A 13,144-nucleotide genomic window follows, 5' to 3' on the forward strand; every position below is an offset into this window, starting at 1 on the left:
AGGGTCCCTAGTATATTAAAGACGGCCCTGACTAGCATATGGCCGCCAGGAGACACTCACCGCTCCCGCTGCTCCCTCTCCAGGCGTTGCAGCAGCTCGCAGGTGTGTCTCAATGCGGGCCCGATGCCGTAGTCGTGCTGCGACGCCGCGATGTCGTCTTCCAACTCCGCTAAGAACTCCACGTCGATGCCCAGCTCTGATAAAGTCCGCAGCTGGTCGTCTGTGACCTTGATCCTTAAGTGCCCAGGGTCCCTAGTATATTAAAGACGGCCCTGACTAGCATATGTCAGCCAGGAGACACTCACCGCTCCCGCTGCTCCCTCTCCAGGCGTTGCAGCAGCTCGCAGGTGTGTCTCAATGCGGGCCCGATGCCGTAGTCGTGCTGCGACGCCGCGATGTCGTCTTCCAGCTCCGCCAGGTACTCTACGTCGATGCCCAGTTCTGATAGAGTCCGCAGCTGGTCGACGTCCACCTTTACTTTTGTTATGTCCTGGGGGCAGAAAATAAAATTAATTGTGAATTTAAATGCCAATCATGAGCTAATGAAGACATAGATTTACAATACCACAGATAATATAATACTAAAGAAAATTCATAGGTTGGATGGACGACTCTTGAAGAAAATCGAGCTGTAAAATAACTGCTTGACATTTATGAGAAAATTACCAGACTTTCCAATTATTATGCCCTAAATTATTACGAATAATATATTTTTTTTCTATAATGAAACGAATACGAAAACAATATTACGCTCTCTATGTTGGATACTTTTCGGTTCGAAGACTTGCACAAGTCATTCGAGACAACAAAGTTCATAAAGCTATTGATAGATGGCGCTATTCAGCACTTTGTAGAATTTCGTTAGCAAGCACTCAAATGACGTCATACTACGCTTCGGTTGGCGGCGCATACCGACTACTAATTTTACCGCTTCTTCCAAGTCTTCGGTAGTATAGTGGTCAGTATCCCCGCCTGTCACGCGGGAGACCGGGGTTCGATTCCCCGCCGGAGAGAACTTTTTGCATTTTTTATTTTACTTTTTTACTTATTTAAAATTAAATATAGTACATTTGCAAGATCTAAATAATTTAAAAAAAATTTTTAGTGGTTAAAATGTAAACCGATGATTTTGTAATATTACGTTGTGATAAAATTATACTTTTAATGTTTGTTTGTTACATTATTTTTGAAAAATAAATATAAATTGCCAAAACATATAAATAAGTTATAAATAAAAAGCAGTGGACGTCCTATGGCTGAAATGATGATGATGATTGTGTTAGGTACAAAATACTCACATTTTCGTCCTTAGGCGGTGGCTCTGGCTGCGTCTTCTTCTCAGGGAACATGGCTTCCATGTCGTAGAATAGAGTCCATGGTGAATCGGGCGCGAATCGGAGTAACTCCTCGTTGCCCTGCCCGGTCTCCGCCGCTGGTGGAGAAAATTATTGTATTATTAAAGTTTTTTTTAAGCATACAGACGTGTTATAAGGTTTTGTTTGCGAAAAATAATCGGACAAAAATTAGTCTTTTTCAAATTATGATAAAGAGTAACATAATTATCATGTTTATTTTTGCAGTAACCGTTGTGTAGTCATCCAGGCCATTAAGATTATTAATTATTTAGGACTGCAGGTAAGAAGAAGCCACATAATTAATGGAGAACAAGTAAATAACTAGGTGGACCGACGATTTGGTGAAGGTCGCGGGAGGCGCCTGGATGCGAGCGGCGCAGGACCGGTCTTTGTGGAAATCCTTGGGGAAGGCCTTTGTCCAGCAGTGGACGTCTTTCAGCTGAAACGAACGAACGAATGAACGAAGTAAACAAAACGCGCGCGTTCGCACGCAAATCCCTGCCGGATTAGCCCACCGCGAAAGGTCGCCGTGCGTGCGGATGTTTTTGGTGCCTACAAGGGAAGTGAAACAGGGCTGGTAGGACATCTCTCTATTCGTTCGACTTATTTCGCATTCAAGATAACTGGCAGAATCTAGACTATAAATGCGATCTGGCTATGTGACGTTCCTTACTTGGGCGAAGTGTACGTCCAGCAGTGGTCTCCGATATACGGGACTATTCCCACCTCTCGTTGCCACCGCTGCAACTCCTGTGTAGCCAGGATCTACAGCTTGTCCGCATATAAAAACCCAACCAGTGAAGGTCAAGTTTGTCCCGGGGGAAAGTTAAACTGTCATTGGTCTCCTATATGCTGAAATGATTGAAGCTGAGACTGCTACCAGAGTAAATACAAATGAGTAGGTCATCTTCATAGAAACGCACCGAGCGCGGTTTGTATGTGAGCGCGCCAATATACGTATGCGGTGCGCACGCACACACTGACAAAATTCGGCGCAACCACGACTGGCTCCCCGCTAACTTTTGTCAGTGTGTGCGTGCGCGCCGCATACGTGTTGGCGCGCTCACATACAATCCGCGCCCGTGCGTTTCTATGAAGATGACCTACTCATTTGTATTAACTCTACTGCTACTTACGCAGCGTGTGGTAGATGAGGTGCGACTCGTCCTTGGTGAGCGTGGCGAAGGTGCCGTCGTAGGACGGCGCGTAGGAGCTGAAGGGCCCGTAGTGCAGAGGTTTTACGCCTTTCGCCAGGTTACGCCGGTCTTCACGAGGCGCTGGGAAACGTATGACTGTTAGTAGGGAATTTAATCGGAGGATTTTTGAAAAATAGACAGTTTAGCAGCGATTTATTTCAGCTTCAGCCACACCAACGCGTGCAGATCGCCATCGCCGGCGCGATCACAGGCCAATGACAGGTCGCGCGACCCCATGACAGTTCACGCGATCTGTCATTGGCCTGCGCACGCGTTGGTGTGGTTGAAGCTTTACTCGTAGTGTGGACAGTACTTCAAGCTAGTCATTGTGGTATTTTTGTTGCGTTATGGGTCGTTTTAAAAAAAAAAATAGTTTGATAGGCTGAATCCGCAAAGATAAAATACAGTTTTGAGAGCAAAATTTATCCAGACATCACAATAAAGGCAAACATGGTCCTGACATGAGGCGTACGTCGGCCCTGTGACTTTAAAATGTGTGACACTGGCTGGCATAATATGCGCGGGCGCACAGGTCGCAATCACTGCGTATGTCATTAAAAAATAGTGATGTTTAAAAAATTGCATTCTGGTTTGTTCCTTAGCGGTTATTGGCACTATTTAGAAACTAAATAAATAGATAAGTATACTCACTGTGCAAAGATCCCGTGCCTTGCGAGAGCTTGCCGATGTATTTGCCCAGGGTCAGCGGCTTTTCATCTCCAGAGCCTTCCACGGTGTTGGTGACCAGGCACAGCGTGGTCTTGCCTTCGGAGTCCATTCGTGGGAAGGCTACGACAATATAAAATAGTCACTGAGTGTCTCGCGCTGCTTCTTCTCAGCACTGGCCCATTTATTGTCCCGAAGCAGTGGTAGGGTTAATAATGGGACTGTAAAAGTGCTTGTTAAAAATCTAATTGCAAAAATAAAATAAGTTTTTGACTTTTAATACACATTCGTCATCATCAGCAGTTGTATAGCGTGCTTAGGGTCCAGTTTCCAACAAAGCGGAGAGGAGAGGAGAGTTTGATTAAGAATCAGATTTCGTCATTTCCACCACCTCTTCGCTCAACTTCATTTCAGAAATATAATTGTAAACGGGCATCTAAAAAAAAAAATAAAACCGACTCCAAAAAACCTAAACTAAAAAGTAGAAAAATAATTACTAATTACCTACTTATTTATTAGGACGAATTATTAATATTTATGTAGGTATACCATGATTGATACTTCTGGAGTCGGTGCCAAGATTATGAAACATGTAAAGTTTGCCTGCACCGACTCCAAAAGTATCGATCATGGTATACCTACATAAATATTAATAATTCGTCCTAATAAATAAGTAGGTAATTAGTAATTATTTTTCTACTTTTTAGTTTAGGTTTTTTGGAGTCGGTTTTTTTTTTTTTTTTATAAAATTTTACTTATTTCTTGCTTTTTAGTTAACTAATTATTACCTTGATGTTACCACTGAAGGTAGGCAGTACATTGAGACCATATTCTTAATGTATATTATAAAAAAGTTCATCCCCAATTTTCCACCCTTGGGGGTGAAATATTTTCTTCAAATTCGCATGAAACCACCCTTTTGATAATACCTATTCAACAAAAAAATAATCGTTCAAATTGGTTCATAATCGGCGGAGATATTGCGTATAAAAAAGTTCATCCCCAATTTTCCACCCTTGGGGGTTGTTTTTTTATTATTAAATTTAAATGGGACCACCCTTGAGGTATTACCTATACGCTGAAAAAAGATTTGTTCAAATCGGTTCATAATTGGCGGAGTTATCGCGTAACAAACATAGAAAAAAAAAAAAAAAAAAAAAAAAAAAAAACATACGGGTCGAATTGAGAACCTCCTCCTTTATTGAAGTCGGTTGAAAAAAGGACATCAGGGCATCTAAGGGGCCCCTGTAGCCTCGTGTCGTGGTACAGTCAGCGTCAAATAGTTCGTGACAACCAAAGTGGCCAAATAGTTGATAATACGACCTCATTCCAATGAGGGCTATCGTTTTAGCGCTCACCAGTTAGCGCCACTGTAGAGTAAGGTCCTGTCACTTGCTAGTAGCGAAGACAGTGGCACCAACTGGTGAGCGCTAAAGTGGTAGGAGGACTATCGCATTTGCACTCATCAAGATGGCGCCACTGTAGAGTAAGGTCCTGTCAATCGCCAGGGGTGCCAACTGTTAAGTATAAAAACGATAGCCCTCATTGCAACAAAGACGTGTTGCGAACTTGTTGACTACTTTTTGTGTCATGAACTATTTGACGCTGATTTTACTGATGTCAGATGTAATAAAAATATATACTTTTGCGAAATAAAAAAATACTATACGAATAATAACATTCGCATGTTATAGAATGATTTCGTATATCTAATAAATTGTATGATTAATAGCGAATTAATAGTAAAACATTTTTTTAATTAATTGATGTTTAAATTTTATCTCGGCGAGGTTAATTAATTATTGAGAGATTTTGTTTGATTAATGGTTTCATGATTTTCCACTCTCTATCGAAATATCGATTATTTTCAGACGAATTCAGCTTCCGAGTGATTTATGGTACGTCCGGACACAATATATTACTTTCTCCTTTCTTTTCTATTGTGACTGCGTACGAGAATGTCGAAATAACAATAATGAGCATGTATCGGAAATAATAAGCTGACTTTTAAATGACAATAGTTTCTGTAATGCATGGTGATCAATAGTGTAGATGTCCTGCGTTTGCGTTTACTTTTCGCCTTATGCCAATGAGTTACTAGACTACAGAGTTATAATTGGCTGATAGTTGGGTCGGGCTGTTGATCAGTACGGAGATGTATGAAAGTGCGCACATTACACCGATTTGGTAATCGGCCGATTCTTCATACAAATTAGAATAGGGATGATGATGACCCAACTATCGGCCAACTAAAAGTCGGTGGTCTGCGCCTTGGCTTAGTTGGCCGATAGTGGGGCCGGGCTGTTTTAATGATCAGTATAAACTTGTATGGAAGTTACATCAATTTAGTATCGGTTCATTCTTCATACAAATTGGGAGGCTGACCTAACTTTCGGCGACCAAAAAGTCTGTAGTCTGAGGAGTAATGACATTTAATTTTACAATTTTAGTCACGCCACTGATGCTTCGAGTCCTATCGCTGTCATCACTAGTTTACTTAGCACCTTACGTTAATAACATTAAAGTACAATTTGCAAGTTACCTTTCTTAGCCAGCCTGCGGCGATGCTGCTCCCTGGCGGCCTCCATCTGTATCTTGACGCTGTCTCCGGAGTCCTGGCGCTCCTGCCCGTCCGACACCGTCTCCGCTTCCGAGCCGCCGCTCTTCATCGGGCTCGTTCGCTTTAGCACCTTATGCTAATAAGTTTAACGCCCATTTTTATTCGGCAACAGCGGGGACGCCTATGCGGTGGCACGATTATTGAACCGCCATTACGAAAGTTTGTTATTTGGAATTTTGATATAGGGTGAACGCTATAGTAATTAGCCAAGACAGTTATTGGCCAACTTGCCTAAAATGAAAAGAAACAAGCCTAATGGAAGTTATTAAGAGAGGAAAAAGACAAATATTTTTTCTGAGCAATACGCAGTCCAATGTAGTAAATATTTTTGTCTCTTACTTATTAACAATCCAATATGCCAATAACTATGTATAGGCCAATTACTATAGCAATCACCCAAGTTGTGATAAATGCCAGTGGTTTTAGAAAGTTATCAGTAATCTGTCGGCTTTTTGTACAGGACTATACAGGGTGAATACCGAAATGTGTATTGACAGAGAGCCCGATAAGCGTGAGCCACATCGCGGGCTAAGCCTTCATAACTAAGGTGTTGTCACATTTTGTCGCGTGAGTGACAAGCTTAGATTTGTCTACTTGCGCTTAAGCGTAGCTCAAGGTGCGGTTTGTATTTTGTAAAGCATAATAAAATTTAAAACATTTGATATTACGAACACACAAAGATTTTTCATGCAATGTCGAGGTATGTTTTTAGATCTTAGTATTTTTTAAAGGATTTTAGAATCATCATGTATATTATCCAGCCATGCTCAAGTTCGCGTGTTTGTTGCTGATATTGGCGAATGCCAGTACTATCTCATATTACCAGTGAATTTTAAGTAATTGGCTTATTACGTCTATTTACACTACTAATTTAGATAATTCGATTTGTCTATAGAAGAAAAAGTACATAATCTTTTATCTATCTGATAATAATTTCTTTCAGAAGAAACTTTCTCTTAGAAATTGGAAACGTCATCATTATTTTTATTTAACTGTGAAAAATGTAATGAAGGACTAACTCACCACTGGCTTAAAACTAATCGTTCGATAATCGTGCCGATAATAAATCACTTTACATGCAAACACTAGGTCACTATCACTGAGTTTACTCGAAAACTTCACAAAACAACATCCACATCGGTATACGAAGCAAAACAAAATGCTAGTCTCTAACAAGTCACTACGTTATTTGATTTAAATCTAGATTATTATAGCAAAATGTCACCTTCCGCCCGTACGTCCTAAGTGGCTGCATTGCAAAAAGTGATTTAGTAAAACTTTAGTCTAATAACACAGAAATAATTATTTTCGCACACGAAACGATGTAAACACGTCGGGATTAAAAATGCAAGAACATTTCCGACTGCTGTAAAATGTGGGTAGTAGACAAATTCATTATTTTCTTTCACTTCTGTTAGATAGTGTTGCAGATTAGCGATTGTTTACCTCAAATCGGATTAACATAATATCGATTAGTTATTATTGTGCCAATACAACCATTTAATATTATTTTTTAAATGTTTGAAGAAACTTAAAAAACGATTTTTGGTCTTTATTTTATGATTAGGTAATAAACATTTACTAAAATTTTTGTGTAGGTTTTATTGTGCTTAAAATATTATTTGGCACATTTTACTGTTAATACTGAAAATAAAATACACAGTAGGTATTTGTCTTAATATTTTATTATGGTCACAATAATTGACCAATATCCACATTCACGCAGCCAGTCAAATAATTTTTATTATCGCAGAAATGTCTTGGATTGGACGTGATGGGGGGACAAAGACAGACTTACCACATACCAGTTACTATTATTAAGGTAGGCAAACACTTATCATTCATTCAGTAGCAGAATAGAAACTTGGTCATTGGTCAAGTTATTTGTTACATAGTGTGCATAGTATCTCAGATATTGAGAAATAGTCAAAGTCAAAATTTCTTTATTTGCATAGACTTATTAATTAGTACTTACAAATCGTCAAATATTTTGCTTTTAAGGAGCCTCTACATGTCTCATAATCTCTTTATCCTACCAGCTCTTCGAGACCAACATTTAGCAAGTGCTGAGCTGAGAAGGAACATCGCATGAAACTCAGTCACCACTGTCAGCCGGTTGATTAGTGAACACTACACACAAACAATGAAAAAACTCACTTTAGATATTATGTACTGTTGTATACAGTTAAAGTACAGCATTAGAAAGCTTTGAGTGTTATTATTTGCATTAAAAAAGGCAATCATAATGAATGGAAAAATAATAAGTGTATGACATCCTTCTGGTATGTTTCAAAGCTTTATCAATTTGAAACTTAAAAATCTCTCACTTACCACATCCATCTTTCCGATATCGAAGCCCAGCTCACGGATCGGAATCTCATACATGTAGGTGAGGATGTTGCCGAGAGGCCGCAGCTTCTGCGGGGTGAGCTGCTTCAGACCAGCGTGGAGGAGTCTCCGAGCTGCCTTGTGGTACACCGTGCCGGCTTTGTTGTACTTCATAGCATTATTGCACATTAGTTTGAAGTCACCCTGGAAAGAGGCATTGAATTTTGATAGAGAGATAGTACTTACCTTTCTGTTTAACTCTTTCTCCTCCTTGATTTATAACTCATAAGATACAGATTTGTATTTTTTGTATGAAAAAATTGATATAACTTTTGTAATGATAAAGGTAGCAGTAAGGCGCTGGATGCAGGCCGCTACAAACCGTGCGATGTGGAAGTCATCGGGGGAGACCTATGTTCAGCAGTGAACATCCTATGGCTGAAATGATGATGATGATGATGATGATGATAATGCAATAACCTGTAAAAAGGGGCTTGTTCCCAACTAGTCACACTGAAACATGTAACACTGTGACTCGTTGGGAAAAGGTCTCACTGTCATTGAGAACAAATATAAAAAGCAAGCAAGCTGTCTGTACTTACAATAAAACAGTTCAGAGATTTGTATTCATTGTCATCAATCTTTTGTTTCATCGTAGAGAAGTCCATTGGTTTCCTGATTATGGTGGAGTATCCCGGAGCAAAGTTGTCATTCACCGGCCAGGCAAAGAATTGATTTGGATCTCGTTTTTCTAAGTTCCGAAGAAGTTGTTCTAGCAAACGAGATAGGGGACGACGCTTTTGACTGGCCTGCAAAATAACAATTATTTTTATGTAGCTATGACTATAACAACATCAACTATCAGAGATCATTGCATTTGAGGTTGCTGAGCCATCAGAGTAGCTATATGGGTTTGTAATATGTAATTTAAATTAAACCAAAACTTATAGCCTAAAAAGTTGTATATAGCTTTTTGTTAACATTAAGGACTTTAATGATTGATATCAACAAATCTTACCTTCAGAACACAAGTCCTGGGCTCCCTGTGAGACGCCGGCGAGTTCGGCCCGGGACTAAGCCGGCGCAAGAGCTTCTTTGCTAGGCCTTCATCATCAGTCTCATCATCATCCGATAGTTTGATCTAAAACAAGAAATTACCTGAGTACTGACCGTAGAATCGTACATAATGAGACTATAGACTCACTCTTCACACAAAATATGCAGTAATGTTTAGATTCCTATTGAAATTTTAGAACCAAACTCGACTGACTACCATATCTATTTCTCGTCGTCTCCGCTTCTTTTTCTTAGGTTTCTCCTCAATGTCTTTGAGTTCTTCAGTAGCTGACTGGTCCATATCGCTATTCTCTAATTCTTCCTCTGAAAAAACACGAATTTATTTCACAATTTCTCTTTAAATCACAAGCTAACCACATAGGTTATAATTACACTCACTACAACTTAATTTCTCTATTTCATCCATGTTTTAAGTTAAAACGATCTCTTTTTTATAACGTAACCTTATTTAAACGTAGTATTATAAAATATTTAATTAAAAACTTTGTTTTCAACAAATAACATCGATCAGCTTTTACGCCATATCAATTTATTTATATTTCAAGACGCGGTTTGTGATTGGTTGAAATCAAAAATTCTGTTCACTGATTGGTAGATAATTTATCAAGTGGAACTTTATTGACCAATAGGGTGTGGCATTGATTAATGTCAAAATTTCCCATTAACCAATAGTGTGATAGCTGTTTCGTTCCACGCATCTTTAGCTCAATGATTTATCTTTTTGGCTCAATGTGGTCAAACAAAAAAAAAATTCAAAGTGTGGTGGGTATAATTTTTTCCCCTCATTCTAGAAAAAAAAGCACTGGCCAAGTCGAAAAACAAGCACAGAACAAAATCAAAACATTTTAGATAGGAGGAGAAGAATATTTATTATAAGTGCAGTAAGTATCCACAAACTTATTTACCTACTCAAAGATCTTTCTTTATAACTTCCTAAATAAGTTTGTGGATGCATTCTTATGCATAATGTAGGGTTCAGTAGGGTTTTATATCAGAATCATCATTTACAGCATACATGTGGTGTTCTGCTCTACTTCTCCAGAGTCGACACGAGTTTAGAAAAAATGACCACGACTCCGCTTCGCTCGGCGCCCCTTCGCTGTCTGTTTAGCAATGAGGATCAGTACTGTTGTAGAAAAGTCAATAAAACTAGTATCTACGTTAATCTTTAAGACATAAGAAAGATATATCTTTTTGAATTATCCAAATCGGACCATTACTTACGAAGATATTAAGTAATAAACATAGACCGTTTTTGCCGCTAAAAGTCAACGTACGCAGGGCCGCGTGACGTCACTATATCCGAATCGAGCGCAGCCGGCGTACTATTGGGATGGAATTTTTTTTTTTCCAGCTAAACTATCAGTTTTAGAAAAAAACTTTTAATAACATTTATTCATCAAAATAAAGTAACCTATCGACCAGTATTTTTTAAAAATAAAAATTGTGAAAAATAAGTATCGATATGTCCAAAAACCACATTTTCATAGGATTCGATGCAATGCGGAGACGCGGTTGGGGTGAGTGTAACTTAATGATTGTTTGTATTGAACATAATAATACATAATAATATGATGCTAATACCCAGTTTCTGGCCTGGGGGGGGGGGATAAGTCATACCCAGCTTATAGCCTGGGGGAGGGGCAAGCCTTACCCAGCTTCTGGCCTTGGTGGGAGGGGGGGAGAGGCAAGTTATACCCAGTTTCTGGCCGGGGGGGGGGGGGGGGGGGTAAGTCATACCCAGCTTCTGGCCGAGGGGGAGTCATACCTAGCTTATGGACTGGGGGAAGGGGCTAGCCTTACCCAGCTTCTGGCCTGGGGGAGGGGGGGGTCAAGTCATAACTAGTTTCTATGGGCTGGGGGGAGGGGCTAGCCTTACCCAGCTTCTGGCCTGGGGGGAGGGGGGGGTCAAGTCATACCCAGTTTCTGGCCTGGGGGGGGGGGTATGTAATACCCAGCTTCTGGCCGAGGGGAGTCATACCCAGCTTATGCTTATGGGCTGGGGGGAGGGGCTAGCCTTACCCAGCTTCTGGCCTGGAGGGAGGGGGGGGGGGGTCGTCATACCCAGTTTCGGGCCGGGGGAGGGGGGGGTAAATCATACCCAACTTCTGGCCGAGGAAGAAGTCATGCCCAGCTTATGACCTGGGGAGAGGAGGGGGGCGGGGGAGTCATACCCAGCTTCTAGGCTAAGATTAAATAGATTTCCAGGAGGGAGCAGCTGTCCTTTCCTGCAGCAGCTGGCCCGTCCATGGGAAAGGCGAATAGATAGGTAGGTACGTAGGTTTATCTCAGAAAAACTAAATAACAGGTAGGTATTGCGTAAGTACATCGAAATGATCTTCATAGCAATGTCTTGTAGCCTAGGCAGAGTGTATCTGCCTCAGCTATACCTTATTGTTAGAGAAGTAAATAAATTAATACTTATACATTTTTATATTTTACTTGGAAGAAGATATGACTCTAACAACACTTAATATGAACACTTTATTTGAATAAATCGCCAAATATACCACCGCGGAGACTCCAATCGCGTCTCTGCGTTCCATTGAATCGTATGAGCGTATGAATTTTTTGCGTTATTTTTCACAATTTCTATTTTTAAAAATTACCTATCGATAGCTTACTTTATTCTGATGAATAAATGTCATTATAAGTTTTTCTCTAAAACTGATAGTTTGGCTAGAAAAAAATATTTTCTATCCACGCAGTACGCCGGCAGCGTTCGGATCGGATATAATGACGTCATCGTCCCCGCGCCGGGCGGTCAGTGAACTTTTTTAGTAATTTGGCCATAACTTCGTCAATTTTTGTCGTAGAACAAAATTTTTTGGACTGTGTATTAAGGATTTCTTAGCCCTATAAATCTGCATTCACAGCTAAAAATCGAAATGATCCTCATTGGGCCATCTGTGTTTTATTTGCATAGGTAATTTCATTTATACGATATCTCTAGCTAACTACTTGTATCACATTTACTCATGTGCTCGTATGTTGGTAGTTAGTTAGATGTATCAGAAACATCAAACAAGTAAGTAGCTAGGTAGGTACTTTACCTGCTCACTTGCATCTTAGTTTGTAGGTCTGGAGTTTCCCTGACAGGTCCCAAGTTCAATTTCTGGTATATCATGCAACAAAGTTTTCTCTATGTCTCATCAAGTAGTTAGATTTATTTAAAGACTTGGAAGCAGGTGTAGGTTTAATGAAGTCATCAGGTAAACTTTTCACAACAATATAGCACGAGGTAAGGTAAACGGCTACTAGTTCGTGATAGTACGTAAGTTCGTAAGTTTTTTTTCTAGCTCAAATAATAAGCAAATGGAATATTATTTTTAAAAATTCTTCATCACTACAAAAACTCTATTATTTAAGCTATCTAAAAAACCAAGTACCAACATTGTGGCGCCAAAAATGAGAGCAATACGAAGCTTCAAACTCTCAGAGAGCCAAAAACATCCGTGCGGCTTGTAAAGGTTGCTCTCACCGTAAGGTTAGCGCTCCAACTTCTTAAGCTTATAAAAAGGCGAAGGAACGTCCATTTAAATAAAACTTGTAATAGTGGTTTCATGTGTTCCTTGACAATTGATTTGGCTTAGAAAAAAGTTATATGAAAACGTTGAATTCCTTTAAAATAGAGATTAATTGACTCACGAAATAGCGTACATATTATTTTTCGGGTGTCCCCTTTTTCGTGACACTACCGATTCAAGGATATTATGGATAACATTTTGATGCTTGGTTTTTAAATAATTATTTATGATAATTTAAATGTAAGTTATGAAACAAATAATGCATTTATTTAAGTATCTCATGACCTAAATTCGGTATATGTTTCGTTCACTAGAATTTATATGACACGAGTTTGAAGTTCACATAAATGACCAATTTTAAGATAAATTAGCATA

General features: G+C 39.5%; 1 non-coding gene across 1 annotated transcript; it reads left to right on the top strand.

The window, feature by feature from the left end:
• Positions 1–941: 941 nt before the first annotated feature.
• On the top strand, positions 942–1,013 carry Trnad-guc (transfer RNA aspartic acid (anticodon GUC)). The gene has a single exon. It is a non-coding gene; the product is annotated as a tRNA-Asp (tRNA).
• The last annotated feature ends 12,131 nt before the right edge of the window (positions 1,014–13,144 follow it).

Source organism: Ostrinia nubilalis, chromosome 1 (assembly GCF_963855985.1).
Source record: "Ostrinia nubilalis chromosome 1, ilOstNubi1.1, whole genome shotgun sequence".
Taxonomy (NCBI): Eukaryota; Metazoa; Arthropoda; class Insecta; order Lepidoptera; family Crambidae; genus Ostrinia; species Ostrinia nubilalis.